The sequence below is a fragment of the Perognathus longimembris genome, chromosome 19, assembly GCF_023159225.1.
Source record: "Perognathus longimembris pacificus isolate PPM17 chromosome 19, ASM2315922v1, whole genome shotgun sequence".
NCBI classification, from domain to species: domain Eukaryota; kingdom Metazoa; phylum Chordata; class Mammalia; order Rodentia; family Heteromyidae; genus Perognathus; species Perognathus longimembris.
Window position 1 is genome coordinate 9,941,249 of NC_063179.1, and position 17,424 is coordinate 9,958,672.

Sequence of the window (17,424 nt, forward strand, 5' to 3'; positions counted from 1 at the left end):
CACTGTATTCTTAGCATAAGTTGTATTCTTCACCTCTACACTATTTTATAAAGCAAATATTTAATCATTTGAATCAATGCTGCTTAGTAGCTACAAAAGTTAATGGAAAATTTTATGTATGATATTTCAAACAATAAAACTCAGGAGATTTGCACAAATATATAAAGACTTTAACTTATTAAAATGTATTTGTACATGAAGAAACTTCCATGGTGAAACATTCTAAATGAGATATGCATTGATAGAGAAAACAATTCCACCAACATGTCTTTGAACTCTGCATCTCAGGATGTAGAAAACCTATAAAGTTACATATTCTATAGAAATAACATTTTATAACAGAGAGGTTCACCAAAATTTACTGTAAAATATATTTCAAAAAGTTTGCTTATATTGGTAGAAAGTATAATACTTGGGCAGGATAAATATAAAAAACTATTTTAAGATGAACAATGAATACTATTTGTCTAATAAGTCACATACATTTTCTGTTCTTTTTCTGGCTTTCTAGTCTGATTTATTAACATTTTGCACAAATTTGAAAGCTTACTGGGTCTGATCAATTCTAACAATGCCTTTATGGCATTAGGGTAAAACAAGATTAGTTTTAAAACGCAGATGCATTTCTCTCCTGAAAACAGCCAACTTTCCAAAATGGACTTGTAACAAAGAAGTGCTGAAAAACACATAAATACTAATATTTTTGTAGTAGCTTTTAATCAATTTAAAACTTACCTTGAAATTATTTGCATGCCAGAGTTAAGATCTCCTATGTGATATATTTATTTTCTAGGCCTTTGCTCAAATTTAGGAGGAGAATGTGACTATATCATCTTATCTCCTGGAAAATCATATGTGCTTCTGTTCTATTTTGACTCTGATAGATCTCTGTCTGGTCATATAGTGTCTCAATCTGGTCTCTTGGCTAGGAAGTATATGCAACTGTGATACTCATTTATCTCTGTCTCTCTGTCTGTCTCTGTCTCTCTGTCTGTCTGTCTCTCTCTTTGTCTCTCATCATAAATTCAAGAAGATAAATGGAAAGTAAAACAGAGGTAAAGGAAACTGAAAATACACATGTATGTGTATGAAATGTAGGATGAATTCGCACAAAATGAGTTGACTTTATGGTGAATGTTAAGAGGCCAGTGTTCCCATGGGGAGGTAGGGACTGACAGAAATGTCTCCTGTCTCAAAGATATTCATTATACAGCCCCTCTCCATGAGCCTTGTGACATTTCCAGCTTCAGGAAAGTGCTTGTGAATAAGAACTTAGAAAATGATAAAAGAGGAACAGAGAAAGAACAATGTTCAGAAAGCTCATGGAGACAGAAAACTCTCCTGCATTAACCATGAATCAACCATCCGAAACAGCACACAGAGTTCTAGACAGCTTGTTAAGAAGGAACAGATAGAGTCAGATCCGGCGGTAGCCACAGAATGCCAGGGACAAAGAGAAAATGCTATGAGTTCCCAGGCAGAACAATAAAAATAACATGCACTTTCCAGAAACTGGAGAGCTGACTCTCACCCAGCCAGACGGATCCAGCAAATAAGTGAGCAGGGAATACTTCATTTTTTCTTCTTCTTTTTTATTGCAAAGTGAAGTACAGAGGGGTTACAGTTTCATATGTAAGGCAAGTACATTTCTTATTCAATTTGTTACCTCCTCTCTCATTTTCCCCCTTCTCCCCCTCCACTTTCCTCTTCCCCATGAGTTGTATAGTTGGTTTACACCAACTGGTTTTGTAAGTGTCATTATTGCAATGGTTTGTCGTTTTTTCTTTTGTCTCTTTTGATTTTGTTATTACCTTTCCTAGTTCCAATTAATGTATATACAGTACCCAGGGTGCTAACATCAGTTACAGTAATAGCAGGGGTAGAACCACAGGAAGGGAATATGAGAGAGAAAAAAGATCTGGTTTCATATGGCATGTTGAAAATAACTACAATAATGACATACCACTTATTTCCATAACCTGGAGTTCATTTCACTTAGCATCATCTTATGTGCTCATACGGGCATAGCTATTGGGCTACTGTGATCTTCTGCTATGACTGTCCTAAATGTGTACTAATTATTCCCTATGAGTGAAACCATAGAGTCCATGATTCTTTGGGTCTGGTTCATTTCACTTAGTATGATTTTTTTCCAAGTCCTTACATTTCCTTATGAAAGGGGCAGTATCATTTTTTTTCTGATAGGGGCATAGAATTCCATTGTGTATATGTACCACATTTTCTTCATCCACTCATCTATTGAGGGGCATCTGGGTTGGTTCCACATTTTAGCAATGACAGATTGTGCTGCAATGAACATAGTTGTACTGGTGGCTTTAATGTTGTCTTGCTTGTAATCTTTTGGTTATATGACCAAAAGAGGCTTTCTTTCTTCCATCCTATTTTTTTTAGTTCCTTTATCAAAGATTAAGTAGCTATAGTTCTGTGGGTTCGTTTTTGGGTCTTCAGTTCTGTTCCATTGGTCCTCAGGCCTGTTATTGAGCCAGTAACAAGCTGTTTTTATTACTGTATCTTTGTAATACAGCTTGATGTTTTGTATTGAAATTCCTCCAGTACTGTTCTTTCTACTTATGACTGTTTTTTGCTATTTGGGGCCTTTTATTATTCCATATGAATTTCTGGGTTGCTTCCTTTATTTTATTAGAGAACGGTGTGGGGATATTGATGGATATTGCATTGAATTTGTAGATAGCCTTTGGTAGTATTGCTATTTTTCACAATGTTAATGCTCACAATCCAGGAGAATGGGAGTTTTTTCATTTCCTTAGTTCTGCCTTAATTTCCTTTTTCAGGTTTTTAAATTTTTCATTGTAGAGGTTTTTAACTTCTTTGGTTAAGGTTATTCCTAAATATTTTATGTTTTTTGAGACTATTGCAAAAGGTGTTATTTCCTAATTTCAGCCTCTCCCTTCAGGTTGTTGGCGTATAGAAGAGCCATTGATTTTTTAGGATTTATTTTATATCCTGCTGCTTTGCCAAAGTTTTGGATCAGCTCAAGTAACTTGAGAGTAGAGTCTATGGGGTTCTTTTTTTTTTTTTTTTTTTTTTTTGGCCAGTCCTGGGCCTTGGACTCAGGGCCTGAGCACTGTCCCTGGCTTCTTCCCGCTCAAGGCTAGCACTCTGCCACTTGAGTCACAGCGCCGCTTCTGGCCGTTTTCTATATATGTGGTGCTGGGGAATCGAACCTAGGGCCTCGTGTATATGAGGCAGGCACTCTAGCCACTAGGCTATATCCCCAGCCCTATGGGGTTCTTTATATACAGGATCATTTCGTTTGCAAAGAGGGAAGGTTTAGCTTTCATCTTTTCCTATTTAGATAGCAGGGACTACTTTAAATAACTACTTTTTAGCCTGCCAAAAAGTGTGAAGCTGATGAAAACCACAGTACTTATTGCCTGGGTAATGGCCAATTATGACAGGGATCAGCAAAAGCAGAGACCCCTTATTTCCCATTTGGGGTAGTTAGGACAAATAATTGTATTGAAAGTACAGCTCCATTTGGCCTGCTTTTTCACAAGCCACAGCTGAGGCCATTCGATGTTACTTTATAGAATATTTTCATAAATTAATCTTATTTAAAAACATGTGTAAGGAAAAACGGAGTCAGAATAAAGTTGCACTCCTCATGTACAATAGTAGAATGACATTCATAATTGTCTTCTATCAAAGGTGAAAAGAACTTCCTGGGCCATTTTGTGTTGATAATTCTGATGTCCATGACTGTTGGTAAAATGGAAATGTTTGGGGAGGTGAACAATGTGAAATTGTAAAGTTCCAAATGCATTTACATCTTCTTTTCCTTTTAGAGATATCATCAGATAATCTGAATCACTTGGGAAGTTTTATAGCACATCAGAACTAGGCCAAATGAACAAGACTTTCTTTTTGGTTATTTTTCCTCCACAAATACACATTTCTTATACTTTTGCCTCTAACAATTTAAAATGTTTCTTATTACAGTTTATGAACACACACATTTTATTGAAATCAGTTCAAACTGTTAATATTATATTTTAAGAATGTTCTGTTATTAGTAGAATAGTAGAAATATTCCTTTCTAAATTTTTCTTTTTGGCAATGAAAAATTAATTCACATTGAGGTTGAAGAGAATAAAGAAATTATTCACCAGTTTTCTTCACTGAACTGTACCTTGGCATAAATACCTGGTTTCGTGCTTCTCTTGCTCTTTCAAGAGATTGTGACTCAATTGTTCTGGCAGTTCTTATGTCTGAGTCTCAGTGAGTCTGGAGAACAAGGTGCAGGAAGGGTCTTGTTACAGTTATCTTCAGTACATAGCTGTTACTCCATATGCAAAACCATGTTTAGTGTTAGTTGTATTCAATTGCACTCAGTGGAAGAATGAAATGTTACCTTTACCCAATGTATTTCCAAGTAAGTTAATATGAAATTTATATTAATGCCCCTAAAATAAAATAACCAAAAGTCTAACAGTGTATTACAGGTAATAGATATTTCAGTTTTACATTCAATCATACAGTTAGATTCACCAATAAAAATCTCATTTTAACATATCAGATTTTGTAATTATGTGCATAAAATGAGCATATTTGATTAGCACATACAAATAACAATAGTTTTGAATATACTACCTTTTTAGACTTTAGAGTTAGATACATTTGAAGGAGAGGGGCTTCATTGTAATGTTTCCACACGTGCACCTAGCATACTGTGCTTCAACTTACCCTGCCAAGATTTCCATCGTTCCTATATGTCCTTATATTCAGAAATATTCTCATATTTGCTATTCTTTTCTGTCTCACTCACAAATTGTCTACATGGTAAGCACATATATTATCGATTTAAACCCTCCAAACAAAGTTAATGTTTACCTTTCACTTGGTATTGTGCTTTGTGGCCTGGGATGGATTTGCCAGGGTCATTGTTTGATCAGCTCAGATACGTTTTCAGAGGGAATGACAAATGCTGAACTAAATCGAATTCCTTTCTTAAGTACCAAACCCACTGTTTTTAGTGGGTCCTGAGATGCTTATTCAGAACACCAAAAGCAGAAAGGATGGAATAGACCCCCTTGGCTTGGAAAAGATGTCAAATAGAAGAGAATTGATCTGCTGAATTTTGCATATGAAATGCTAAGACATTTATTTATTTATTTTTCTTAGTAACTATATTCTTTTTTGTGCAGAAGCTTGTTGGCTTGAAGCAATCCCTAATTTCAATGCTCCCTCAGGTTTTCTGTGCTCCTGCAATTCTACTAAGCAAGTTCTTGCATATGCCAATAATTTGTAATGTTTCTCCTACTTCTTTCCGGAGTAAGTTGCAATGTTCAACCCCATGATTTCATTTCTTACTTTGAGGTCTTTGATCCACTTTGAACTGATACTACCACCAGGTGACAGAGATCGATTTCAGTCTTCTGCATAGGAATGTCCATTTTCTAGTCCCCTTTGTTGAAGAGATTGTTTTCATCCACCACCATAGATTTTTTATTCCCTTTTCAAAAATCATATGGTGGTATATCTGTGGGTTTATTTCTTGGTCTTTTGGTAGGTTCCACTGTTCTTAATTATATTGGCATGTTGAAAATACAATATAAATAAAACGAAACCAAAAAAATCTTACAAAAATAAAAAGAGAATACAATGGAATAGAACAGAATATAAAGTTTGCTTTCAAATTGAATTCATAATAATGTAATCATTTTCTGACAAAAATGTCTATATGAGTTAATTCTACTTACTATGGCTTTTTTATCTATTCACTGTAACAGAGAAATTAAATAAAATGACAAAAGAGTGTATAGCTCAGGACTTGGCTTACTCATTGTAGTTAAAAAGTTTTGGGCATTGTTCAAGCTCACACTGGGTCTCCTATTTCAAGCTTGAAGCATGTGACCACTCAAATAACTACAACTTGTTCAGCTCATGAATTTTAAAACATAGGATGGATAGATAAACTCTTGATTGTCAGAATAAAAACACAATTATTGGCAAAGCCATGGAAGAGTCACTACTGATTTGATTTAAATTGGGAAAAATATAAGCTCTGCTGTTACATGTTAAAACCCAATTTGACACAGTCAGTATAAGTAAATCCTGATGTAGCAGAAAATGATAAAGCTTTCTATTGGAAAAAGGTATTCCATTTTCAGATGTATATTATACAAAAGTCAGTGGCTATTTGTTGAGAACTCTGGAGTGGAGCTGTGAGACCAGCCAGGAAAGGGTTAAGAGGTTGGAAGGCCTTCTCCTTAGCACCCAGAGGGCTGAACTGGACCCTGTCAAGGTCAAACGGTCAAGGTTAGACAGAGGTCTATGTCATGATTCTAAGTGTGTTTTACATTGGAGCTATTTGGACATAAAAGCTTAAGACCTTAGAAATAAGATGAGTGTCTGTGTTAGTGTTAAAATGCTTATTGTTCCCCTCTGTTCTATAATCATAAAAGAGCCAGTCATCACTATGTACACAAACTATACTTCATGTTAATGGTCATAACCACAAGATAGATTGATACCCTAGTTCCTGAACCTTCCTGCCGTCACCTCCCCGGTGCTGAAATGAATGGATAGGTTGCTAATGGGAGCTTGGCTTCAGAAGCCAATGAGGTGAGCGCTGAGCCTCCTTGCTCCCCTCTCCCATGCTCTCTCTCCTTTCTCATTTCTTTGGACCCAGCATCCCATAATGCTGCTTCTGGGTGCTGGTAGCAATACCTATTAAAAGTCATGAATGACTTTTATAATACAAACTACAATATCAAATTATGAGAAGATATTGGCTCTACTGTGTATTAATCAAAGCTACTTGTTGTAGTCAATGCTAAAATTAGCTTCTCATAGTGAGTAGGAACTGGTATAGAAAGCCATTTAGAGCTCTCTTGTTTTCCTCTGGTCCCAAGCATTCTCATCTATTATCTCCACAAGCTGGCTCTCAGCTTCTCTTTAAACCTTCTAGGCTAGTCCACTCTACTCCAGGGAGAGGTTCTGAATAAAACCCCTTGCTGGTTGCACCTCTAACACCTGATGGTGCAATAACCCCTGTGTTTCATCAGTGACAGTTTGTCGGGGTCTCTAGCCCCACCCCGTGCTCCCCCAACCCGCGAGTGAGATGGAGAAGGCACACCCCAACCGGATGAGCCAAGAAAGGAGAAGGGTAGGCAGGCCGCCCACACCCAGCCACCCCCTCACTGGAGGACACTCAGATGTCCTGGGAGTCAAGTCAGCGCAAGATCTCGTTTATTGGGGAAGTACGTGCCACTAATATAAGGCACAGAAGCCAATCAGGTCTAAGATCGGCAGGAAGGGGAGGGATGAGCTGTCCATCAAGGGCGGAAGAGCCAGGGCATCACAGCCCACAGAACCGCCTCCGGGTTATAACCAAAGACACTTGTAGCAGCTGTGCGTTGTTGTTAGGCACCGCCACCTTAGCCACACGTGGCTCTGAGACTAAGAAACAGGCGAGGCCAGCTAGTTGACTTCCAGGTGTGCCCCACAAAAGTTTGTGTGAGAATGGAGGAATTCTGGACCATTACAAGATAGACATTTTCAATATGTATAGCTCATTATAGAAATGGATTATGCTATACTATCAAGTAGAGATGTCAGTAAACTTTTATAGAGGTTATATGCAATTTTTTCAGTGAACTGAGTATGAGGTTTTATGTGTTAAATTGTAAAATACCTACAAACACTCATGTGTAGTTAAATCTAAGAAAACTCAACATAACTCAGTAATGGTTGAAAGATCAATTGCAGTTTTAATTAATATTTAATTTCTATTTTATTCATCAAGATTGTGCTATTCAATTCATTTAATAAATTACTGAGCATAATTTATGTTGCCAAAACACTTGAGATATGCTACTGGTAAAAGTGGACAAGAATATCTGTCCTCTTGAAGCTTATATTACAAGAGAAGAGAAAAAATGGAAGAAAAAAGAGAATATTTCAGTTACATATCTGTTTAGAAGTGGTTGACTTCAAAAAATAAAATATAGTATTTTATGACTATGATTTGAAGTGAGAGGAAGAACCATACACTGCTAAGAATTTTTAACACAATTTGTTTTATATTCATATTCAACATGACCTTGATTTTTATATAATCAAAGCAGACTGAGGAATCACAAGTAAAATATTTTTAATGACTAGTAGATCTTACCTTAAATGGTAAAATCTATATATACACACAAATGTGCTCCAACTAAAACTATACACCAACTTTTAAAAGACTTGTTCTTCTTAAGTTAAAAAATATTCCCTGGAAAGAAAAGTATGGGAGAAAATATTTGAATTATTTTGCACAGGACTTTCTACAGATTCCATGTTGAAATTGATTTCAAATGATTCAAGAGAACTTCCTAAAATTTCACCCACCGGATGCATGATTTATGCAAAGTATTTGTCAGTACACTTCTCCTTAACTATACTTGAATATATGCGTTCCATCTTTAAGAAAGTGACTTTGGAACAAGGGTAAAGATAACAATTTATTTATATTATTTTACATAGATTCTGATGTTTTAGGACATTTGAGAATTTGCACAAATGAACTCATATGAAGCTAAATTATAAAGTAATTTTAATAGGTATTATAATACCTATTAAAAGTCATGAATGACTGTTACAATACAAACTGTAATATCAAATCATGTCTCTACTCTATTGTCTCTACTGTGTATTAATCAAAGCTACTTGTTGCAGTAAATTTGCTAGTACAGTTCTAAGAGTAATTATCATGATATTACATGCCTTTAAATAATGTAGGCACCACTGAAAGTTATCATGCCTTTCATGTTTAAAAAGATGTCATGAAACTTTATATATTAAATCACATTTTAGTAAAGAATGTCTAAGAGCTTCAAAGTTCTATTTAAATGAAAACTAGTACAACCATATACTGTCCCTGTTCTTTGCAAATTTCAAGGCAACAGAATTTTTGAAATATTGTTTAGGGTTTTTTTTGGAAAAGTACAGTTATAATCAAAATTTATCTACTCCAATGTGTTAAGAAAATTTCAGAGAGAAAGGAATCTTACCTATTCATGTAGTCAAATAGATACAATTCTACACACCATTGCATATACATTTCTAAAATTAATAATAATAATAATAATAATAATAATAATAATAATAATAAAAAGCAAGTAAAGGGACTTGACTACACCTTTTGCTATTTTCAGTTTATTCTAAACTCACCTAGCAATTGTGTTGTTAAGAATGTGTTCACGGGCTGGGGATATAGCCTAGTGGCAAGAGTGCCTGCCTCATATACACGAGGCCCTAGGTTCGATTCCCCAGCACCACATATACAGAAAACGGCCAGAAGCGGTGCTGTGGCTCAAGTGGCAGAGTGCTAGCCTTGAGCGGGAAGAAGCCAGGGACAGTGCTCAGGCCCTGAGTCCAAGGCCCAGGACTGGCCAAAAAAAAAAAAAAAAAAGAATGTGTTCACAAGCCTGGTTCAGGTGGCTCATATCTGTAATCCCTAGGTACTCAGGAAGCAGCAAATCCAGCTAGGTCAGAAAAGACTGTGAGACTCTTTCCTCCAACTAACCACCCCCAAACTGGAAGTGGTGCTATGGCTCAAGTGGTAGAACATCAACCTTGAGCTCATCCAGGCCAAGAGTACAAGCCCCACCACCAACAAAAAAAAAAAAAAAGAAAAAAGGTGTTAATGAATTGACTTTATCCAAAAGAAAAGAGATTCTGAAAGGTGACAAAATAGAAAATGACGTTACAATTCTCAGTAAATACTTTGTACATTTGACTTAACTGCGGAGCCTGGAGATGGAGAGGCTTTCTTCCGTAGTCATCACTTTTCCAAAACTGCCTGCATACAGCCTTTGAGGAAACAGTCTTAGGTCATAAAACTGCCACTATATTCATTTACCTGATAAAATAGCTTGCTTACACATTTAGAAGAGGAAGAAGAAAATAAATTTACAAGTTATATAAATGAAAACTTCTAAGAAAAATGGCTCTATATTTTCCAAGAGATAGAAATATTGTTTTCTTACTAGATATTGTATTAATTTTGCAATGAACATCTTTTGTATTATACATAATCATGATCATAAGGTATTTATACTAATTTATGCTTCTAGTCAAGGAATATTTCTCTATAACCACTATTAGGTATAAGTGAGCATGGTTGATTCAGAAAAAAATATTTAAATTGGTGAGATATTCATATTTCAGTCAATAATAGAATTCTTTTTTATAGATAATGGGATTTAAATTCATGGATATAAAAATCACACTTAGAGACCTCTACTTTCTTTGTAAATATCATATCAAAGTAAATGGCATTCCTCTTGAATATACATTTGGTAGATGAATAAACTAAACTTTCTAGTGACTCTTGTGTTAATTAAAAGCTAATTGTATCAATTGCCTTTTGAAAGAGATACTATGATGCTGTTATCTATGGCCTATCTATATATGCAATAAAGGACAAAATAATGTTGTAGTTAAAAAAATCATTACTTAACAGAAAGTGAACAAAACTATAGGTTTTAGGAGTATTTATTCCCATTTCTTACATGGGGCAGCAGAAAATATTCGGTACCCCTCTTTTTTCCAGTTTTCTTTAATTTATCCTGTTATGCTAAGATACATTCTTGAAAAAATTAAAAAAAAATTCTACCAGAAATGAAAGTTTGATTCAAGTGACATGTCCATACATATATATCACGTTTTCTTTATTCATGGCCTGTTGACTTCATTTAGTGTCCAGCGATGATGTTTGTTACCCAAGGATTCTTTTGGGAGATTGGGGATCCTTTGGAAGATAGGCCTAGACTGATAAAGTAGATTACCAAGGGTTTGGGTTTGAAAGTTAGAAGAGGATCCCAGCTCATTCCTCTTCTCTCTTTCTTTTGGCTGCCATGATGTAAAGTGCTCATCTTTGCCTTGTTTTCCTTGCCATGATGGAACAGCCCAGCCGGAATCACAAAGGAGTTTTTCCCTGTAAGTTGCTGTGTAGAAAAATTCTGTCTCAGTAACAAGTACATTTTTTAAACTTAGAAACCGAGGCAGTAGGGACATTTTCATGATTATACCTGGGCATGTGGTTGTTAGGCCTTTGGGACTGTTTTTCAGGAGAAATTTGGTGAAGTTTGGAGAAAGTGGGCAGGAGAAGCCATTGAAGGCAGTGAGCAACCACTTACCTTGACTGTGGGGGGTGGGGGGTGAGCTCAGAAGATCAGATGATAATGTAAATGTGGACACTAGTGATTCTTCAGGTAAGAGCAAATAATTTACTTGGAGTTATACCGGTGTTCGACTATGTTACATTCTGGAAAATCATTTATTTTGTGATACTTGAGAATGAGTTTTCCCTGGTTAATCACAGAAAAGCCAAGTTGAGTGTATTTAAGTACAAAGAATGCTCAAAAGTCTACTAGAGTTTTGCATGTTTTAATATACTCAATATTTAGTTAACCTATATAATCTTAATACTTCAATAAACTTTAGGAACACAAAGATAAAAATAATGAGACTATAATCATCTATACCAAACAATAGATGTCCAGATAAAATTTGAATATGGGTAATGTAGCACTGTAAGTAAGTGAGATGAAGCAAACTACAAAATTAGGATAAAATGTGCCTACCATTAGATATTAGCAAGGATAAAAGTGTTAGTACTTAGTTTAAAAGTAATGACTCTCGGGGCTGGGGATATGGCCTAGTGGCAAGAGTGCTTGCCTTGTATACTTGAGGCCCTGGGTTCGATTCCCCAGCACCACATATACAGAAAACGGCCAGAAGTGGCACTGTGGCTCAAGTGGCAGCGTGCTAGCCTTGAGCAAAAAGAAGCCAGGGACAGTGTTCAGGCCCTGAGTTTAAGGCCCAGGACTGGCCAAAAACAAAAACAAAAAAAAGTAATGACTCTCCTAAAATAGCAACAAGGAAGTTAACATGCTTTTTTTTGTTACTGAGATCTGAAAGTTATCTCATCTTTTAAAATGGAAATTATCCTAGATTAAAAATACATTAGTTGACTGAGGATATGGCCTAGTGGCAAGAGTGCTTGCCTCCTATACATGAGGCCCTGGGTTCAATTCCCCAGCACCACATATACAGAAAATGGCCAGAGGGGTTGCTGTGGCTCAAGTGGTAGAGTGCTAGCCTTGAGCAAAAAGAAGCCAGGAACAGTGCTCAGGCCCTGAGTCCAAGCCCCAGGACTGGCCAAAAAAAAAAAAAAAATACATTAGTGCCAATGCTATCAACAGATTGTTGTTTTTTTTTAATCTTCTTTGGAATTAACCCTTTCAAAGTAAGGAACACAGAAACAGTAACTTTCTGATTAATAACAATAAAGTAGATTTCATATTCAAGTTCTTTTGTTTAAGCTAGGATTTATCAGGAAATATAGATGTACTTAGAAATACAGTACTATCACATTTATATATTTACTTCCTTAGGCAGACATTTGCTTTTATACATGTAGAGGATAAAACTTTTGAGAAAGACAAATCTAACAAAAAAGATTAACTCCACTTGTGCTTTAGTCAGTAAACAGAAAAATCATTACTTTCTATCAGTTTTTAACAAAAAAAGTAGTCTTGGTGCAAGAATTTTATGTTCTGTGACCTTCAGTGGGTCTGTTAGTTTGGCCATGACTGAAGTTATAATTCAAGATCATTGAAAACTTGTTGATATTTTATTATCTAAGAAGTTTATTTATTGTATTTTCATAGAAAGACTGTGAAGTTATTATGCTTTTACTTTTTCAAATCCAGTACATTTTATTTCTTTGAACTATAGTTTTATATGTTATCAGGGGAAAAATTCTACACTTGAATCTGAACTGATTTCATATGGACTAAAGACATCTCTTTAGTTAATTTATCAACTTGTCTTTAACTTTAAGAACAATATCAAGTAACTGTGAGGAATAAGGAATTGTATTAAAATATATTTTAGTAAAGTTTTATTATACTGCATACACATTGAGGATTATATCCTATTACAATGTAATCCTTATGTTTACATTAATACGTTTTGCAAATATTCTTGTGATTTTGTAGAATTTTGTCTTATCTCAATGGAAGAGAAAAATACGTAGGCTTGCAAAAGTTAGAAGCTCAGGGAAAATTCTCTGAAGGTCATTAAAAATAAAAGATGTATTCCTATGCCTAGAATGTTTCAAAAGTACTTCTTTCAGTTTATTTTTAGACTTATGACTCTAGAATTGCATTTATAAGAATTCTTATTCAAATGCAGAAGAGAAAGAGAGCCTAAAGGGGAGATATAAGTGACTCACTGACATAAATAGAACGAGGAAAAGTTAGGTGAGTCATACATAATGAAGTTGCATGAATAAAAAGTTCAAGTACAAAATATATTGAATTTCATAAATATACGATATCTGTATCCCAATTACATTCACCTATCTTTACTGAAATACCAAGAAGAATTAGTTTAAAACATATGAAATAATGTTAAGCAATATATGCTAAGTAGAGTAACACTAATTAAGAAAGTACTTTATAGATTTATACATATACAGTCAGACTTCGAAGATTTCATTTTACTCTAACAATTTTTGCAACCTGGCCTTTGCTAGGATGGTGAAATGATTTCCTACTTTGACCTATTAATCCTTTAATTTAATTTTATTTGCTTCTAACCAAAGATTAATTACTATTTCAAATACTCCTTTAGTTTTCCACAGTAGCTAGCTTTTCATCTTCAATATATATTTTCCTATTCTACTTTCTTTACTGTGTAAGAAATATATGTTTGTGGAACATTTTATTTGAATCCTATTTATTATTTTATAACAACAAGAACCATCTACGACAAAATGGCATCATTTATTTTATTCTTAAGAGCATGTTAGTAACCAAAATACATGATGATAATATCAGGTTCTTTGGTGACCTCATTGTACATGTGATGCAGACTGATTTTCCTGAACAATTTATATTATGTTCACTGACAAACTGGCGACATCACAATTTATCCAAACCCTGTTCCCTCAATACCTGCTCAAAGTGTCCTTGTGAATGTTCTTAAAATAAATTGAAGACAACTCTCAACGAACTGAGAGATCCCTTAAAACATACTTGTTATTTTCTGTCACAGATTTCTCTAACTTGTTTCATGAAAATAATAAGGGAACATATTTTCTAATCTCTAGGATATAAATGGATGAAGTAACTTTGGAACGATATGGTACTTGAAATTCAGAGGATAAAGAATTTGAGAGAGATTATGATAAATCTAGCCTCAGGAAGCTCATTAATTCTAAAGATGTGTGCTCTTCATTGCCCTTCATGAACATAAGTAAAACCTACTGGCTTAACATATTCCTTTGTATTTTGAGTAATATGTCATTTGAGGAACAATAGTCTTGTATTCTGAAAATTGCTGTCCAGTATGTTCTAACACAACTAATACCAAAAATGTCAAAGGGGAAAATGGTTATGCACAAAATCATTCTTTTGTGTCGCTAATTCGGTGAGAAGTGGGGAAAAGTAAATATTTAAAAAAGTAATTTTATTCCAGTGTATTATTTTACACTTTTCTTATCATTTACCATGCTAGGTCCAAGGTCACCATAGAATTAATACATAAATATCTCCATTCTAATATTTGAGCAACAGTTTATTTTATTATTTGTGCACATTCCCAGAAGTTATATGATGGGAATATGTAAAAGTTTGAAGAGGAAGAAGAATTCTTTTAAAAATTAGCCAGTGAGATGTTGATGGAGCCAGAACTTGAAGGAATAATATGAGGCTTGAAAGAATGATACCAATTAGCTGCAACCACTTTATTTATTGCTGCAAAGTTTTGATAAATTGGATATAAAGCAAATTAGGTAATAATGGTATTTTGTAAACCTGTATTGTAATGAAAATGCCCAGGAAGGAAGAGAAAACGTATGGCACAGATTAAGATTTTACCTGATAGCTGCAAAATATCACATGACAATTCTAGAAGCAAAAATATAACAAAGGAGCAACAGAAGAGTTTAAGCACCTGCACAACAGAGGGAAGAAGAAAAAGGTGAAAGAGTAGATCATAGAAAACAGTCAGACTGAAACAGAGACTGAAAAACAAATCTTGGAAACTTACTGAAGAACATATAGTTAGAATGCAATCAAATGTCCTGATAGGTACATACAAATGAATTCCCAAGAAACATGTATGGAAATGGTATTTGAAGAAATACAGTCCTGGGATTTTCTGAATCTTTTGAGTCTTGAAATAAACAGAGTCAAGGGGCTGTGGATATGGCCTAGTGGCAAGAGAGCTTGCCTCATATACATGAGGCCCTGGGTTCGATTCCCCAGCACCACATATACAGAAAAAAAAAAACGGCCAGAAGTGGCGCTGTGGCTCAAGTGGCAGAGTGCTAGCCTTGAGCAAAAAGGAAGCCAGGGACAGTGCTCAGGCCCTGAGTCCGAGGCCCAGGACTGGCCAAAAAAAAAAAAAACAAAAAAACAGAGTCAAGAAGGGTAACTACAGAGACAATTATGGAGTTACATACAGTGTAGTTAAACTTCCAATTACCAATGATAAAAAAAAAGAATATAAAGAAGCCAACAGCCATAGGAGACAATTTTCAAAGGAACAACTTAAAGAGTGTTTTCATACATAAAATCCGTATGACACTGCAGCATTGTCAACTTCCAGGAGTTTAACACGTAAGATTCTTAACTAAGCAGTCCCATTTCACCCTGTTACATTCTGCACAATATTTCTTTTTTTTTAATGATCGTTTAAGATCTGGTCAATTCTCAATATTTTAAAATTAGAAACAGTTTAGCAATTGCTTGGCTCTTTTTCCTTGGAAGATTAGAAATCATAAATTAACTTCTTGCAGAAAATATCATCAGAATTTTTTAAATAACATTTCTATTTGTATTCATATTGTCCATCCTCATACCAGGACATATATTCATTTCATTGTGTCATTATCAGGATAAGACACCTGAAAGATACACTTCCTTCTGTTGACATTCATGTTGGTCATCAATCAAGGTGTCGTTTTCATTTTCCACTGAGTACTTTTTTTTTTTTTTTTGCAGCTCTAAAGCAATGTGCTTGGAGAAAGTTTTAATGATATCACAACTCCTATCTACTATGAAATTTACCTATATCACGTGTCATCCATTGCAACTCTGGAGTTCAGTCACTCATGTGAATAGATTTCAAATGACACTAGAAGCAACAACCAAACAATTACAGCTTTGGAGGACAAATAACTGTTTTTATTTCTGCCAATGAATTTGAAGATCATGGTGATTTAGAGCAAGCCTACTTCTCTACCTGTAAAATGTAAATAGTAATTACATGGAGTCAATACGATTTTTTTTTATGGATTGTCAGTAAAACACTGTAAATCAATTATTAAAAATGTTGGTAAATGTGCTTATTAACTATTAGTACTTAAAAAGAGTACTATTATGTAGTATTTATTGTAGCTGTAATTATGCATATCCTTAAATATTGTAATGATTTGAATTTTTCTTTGTTTTTCCTTTTATATATTTTAAGAAAACAGTATTTGCTTGAAATATCTGAATGAAAACGACAAAACACAGGATCACTATATAATGAGAAATTTGGCAATGAAACATAATTTACCTAATTAGGTGACTTCAGAGAAGGATTATAAAAGCCATAATGTTACTAGTAAATTAACATTTTTTTCATCCCAGTAAAAAATATGGTATTCACAGCTAAATATCACCATCAGACAATTTTCTCTGGGTTTGATTTTATGAACTCTTAATTTTCCAGTGCTGAGAAATCTTAATTAAAAGGATCCTATTAGCAGTTTGGTACTTAATGAGTTAGGCAACTGACATCTCAATATGAAATAGGGCAATTGTGTTTAAATAGGGAAAAGATGATTCTGAGAACTTCTACTGAAGTTCACTGCAAGTCCTCATAATATAAAGGTCTCATCTCCACTAAAATTGAATTTCTGCTATCAAGTTCTCTTAAATGGTTCCCCTAATTATCAGCAGGAAGTCTTTTTAAGTCATCATTTAAAGCAATGTCTCAAATTAGCGAAATTGAGTTCATTCTATAAGAGTACATCATAGTCCACTTTCTGCTATTTATTTGTACATGTTTTTCACATTTCCTGAACTCTTATCATCATCTTTTAGGGATAAATGATTATATAATTCCATTTTTCCCGGTTTCTTCTGTATGCAATAAAAATGTATAATCAGAATTTCTTTTTCCATATAGCTCAGATAGAAGGAGCAAAACATAAGTCAAGGTATAGACATGCAATGTTTATCTCAGAAAATACGTCATACTGATAATTTTTTTATTATTTGTTTGCCTTTTATTAACACAAAAAATATATATGAAGTTATATCAACAACCACTACACACAGTAGTAAGCCATCAAATATGTTAGGAAAATAAACATTTTGAGCTTTTTTCCCCATC